Genomic DNA, 3109 nt, shown 5'->3' with positions numbered 1-3109 from the left:
CCACGTTTTATTGAATAGACAGTACTCTCGTTCGAAATCAATGCACGTTGCGGCCGAAAATTTACTCAAAATGGCATCGTCGGTCGCACAGCGAAAAAAACAAATTGATGCATGTGCCTTTAAATACCGTACCTCGGACGTTTTTTATTTTGGGCCATATTTAGCTGTTTTTTTCTATTTTATAAGAAAAATAAATTGAAGATTTATAAGAATTAGACAAAATTAGAGTGAAACAAGCGAAAAAATGAGAGAAAAAGGCAAAAATTCGATAAATATTGAGGTACTGTGTTAAAGGCGCGTGCAATACTTTGAAAAAAACAGAAAGGTTCTCTCTGTGGAAGCTAAGCTCCGCCCACCGTTGTTTTCTTGGCCGCAACGTGCATTGATTTCGGGCAAGAGTAATAACAGCTTTGCACTTTTATGCATGAAAGAAAAAGCAAAAACTTGTATTTGAGTATTTAAATGGTTTTTCGAACAGAGCTTTGTATATTTGAAGCTTTCAAAGCATTAATTGCCGTACTTGCGAAACGTCACACTTGCAAAACGTCACACTTTCGAAACGTCGTCTTTCGAAACGTCGCGGAGCCCCGATTTCGGTGTCAATCATCTCGATTCCAAAAATTTGTCACTTGATATCAAAAATTTGTCACTTGATAAGTTATTTACCATAACATCATCAATACTTTATCAGTTGGCAAATCGAGATAATTGAGCTCGAAGTTGACAGGTCGGCTTGGCTTCTATTAGAGGAAATGTGTAGATTTGGTATTTTTAAATGCGCTGGCCTGAATCAACACTAACTCAAATTTTCAAAAGATTTTTCTTGCCAAATCCCTCAATTCAGTTTTTAAAAAGTTATTATTATCTTTCCTATTTTCTTTTTCTTAGGAACAGTTTTTCCGTAAAGAAAAATGTCATTTTCTTTTGAGATTAGTCAGTGACAGAGTTTCGAATACTTTTTCTTCCGAATTTTCGGAATGATTCTAGAAATCATGTGAGTTTGCGTTTGCAGGTCTTTTTGTGAAATCGGAACGTTGCAGAAGATGAACGTCACTTTTTGTAGCTGTCAGTCATGATGACTCCGGTTTTATACGAAATTTGCAGCACACAATTAGAAAGATAAACGATTTTTGTGAAAAATCCAAAGCTTCCGAGTTTCCGTGGGTAGAATTTAGCCACAGTGTGACGTCACAGTTAGCTTCTTCTGAAACCTCGTGTGGTACTTCTTTCCTATTCTTTTTCATCCTTTTTCTCTTCGGTCGATCGGAACAATTCAATTAAAACTAATGCACACATACATTCTTCCACACCGACGTCTTCTTTTTTCCTTTCTTCCAACACATCCATTGCCCGTTAAGAAGAATATTCCGATTCCGATTTCCTCATCAGCTCTTTCTCCATCAGATGACTTGCCAGGAGAAAAAGAAAAAAGATAAAGTGGTAGATGCAAAAGTTTGGAAAAAGGAAAAAGCAATTTGATTTAGAGAAGGAAATGGAGAATCTTTTTCTCAGTACCGCGCTCCAAAACTGCTAAAGTCGAAGGAGTCGTAATCTGCACAAGCAGTAAAGAGATGGGTCATCTGAAGTTTGCCAAAGCAGAATTCATTTGAGAAGTCGATTTCAAAGTTCAGAGAAATTATAGAAGGGAATAGTTCAAGAAGTATGATCTATGAAAACCCTTTAGATTTTTAATGTCAGGGTTTTCGTCATCAAAGCAATAGGATAGCTTTTTTAACGAAGAAAAATCACCTAAATTGATTCGGATTTCTGAAAAAAAAAACAAGAAGAACACCTGGGTTTTCATTTAATTGAGTCAGTACTAGATTCCCCAGTTGAGATTATTCATCAGACTCTCATACACCAGATTTATCGAATCTCTCTGTCCGGCCGGTGTGGACCGGGTAGGTTAGATTTTGCATCTCTTCAAACCGGCCATGTGAGGGTCTTCGCGGTCCTTGCCATAACTTCTTAGAATCATAATTTTTGAATCAACTAAGTTGGATATAATAGAACTCGACAAGTACTACAAAATGATACTATTAAAAAAGCAGTTTCTTGTCTTTGAACAAAGTTACAGACGAAACGGGCCAAAAACTGACAGGGCCCGGCCCATTAAAATGGGATATTACGATAAACTGATTTCTTCGAATGTTGATTGTCATCACAAATTCGTTTGTATTCATGAACTTGCAAAATCAATTTTTTCATTTGTTCCCAGTTCATACAAACTCGGTTTCTAAATTCCACCAAATGCATGATGAAAAATGACTTGGCCAATGAATTGTTAGGAACTAAAAAAAGTGCGTTGTTGATATTCTAAATGTCTCATGCTACTTCCTCATTATTTAGTCTCGAAACCGCGGTGCCTTCCTCTGGTCTCTCCCCCGTATTCATTCATTATTAAAACCAGACATTTTTCATTTATCGTTGGAAACTCCCAGTATTTTTCTGAATGATACGAATGATGTAACTACCAAATTCACCTAGAATCCCCGTTGAGTATTTTAAAGGCTTCTATTTTCCATCTCGATTCTAGAATTCTATTGTTTCTTTGAAAAAACGAAAGCTAGAAAAATATTTTTGGGCTTTTTTGCATAAAAAAGAATGTGTGAAGGCATTCAAAAGCTCAAACTTTCAGAGGAATTATAGTCCCAATGATGCTTCAGAATACTGGATTACTTCAAATGTAATTTGTGATTCTGATTCCCCTTTTTCAGTTAATTAGACAAACGGAAATGAGAACCAAATGAGAAGAAAAGGGATTAGTTTCTGTTTCTGGTCAGAGTTCATGTCAATCGGAAAAATGATTCCGAGAAGAATCAAGCTGAATAATGTAGTCTTTAGTTCCATTTTGAATTCCAGATTCTTTTTTTTCTGAAGAGCACATCTTTTATTCATTATTATTTTCCAAAAGTTCTCAGTTCTACTCAGGTCTACAGTACTCCCACTCACTAATCTAAATTGTTTTGTTTAGAAATGTCATTGTGACGTACTTCGTTCGTTAAGTTCATCTTCTTAATTTTTCTCCCAAATCCACTTTGTCTTCAACTTCTTCTTTTTTGTTTCTGTACATTTTCATTAAGCTGTTCTCATCCATGACGTCGGATGA

The sequence above is a fragment of the Caenorhabditis briggsae genome (assembly GCF_000004555.2).
Source record: "Caenorhabditis briggsae complete genome, chrIII, whole genome shotgun sequence".
In the NCBI taxonomy this organism is placed as follows: Eukaryota; Metazoa; Nematoda; class Chromadorea; order Rhabditida; family Rhabditidae; genus Caenorhabditis; species Caenorhabditis briggsae.
Note: the sequence above shows the minus strand (reverse complement) of the source record.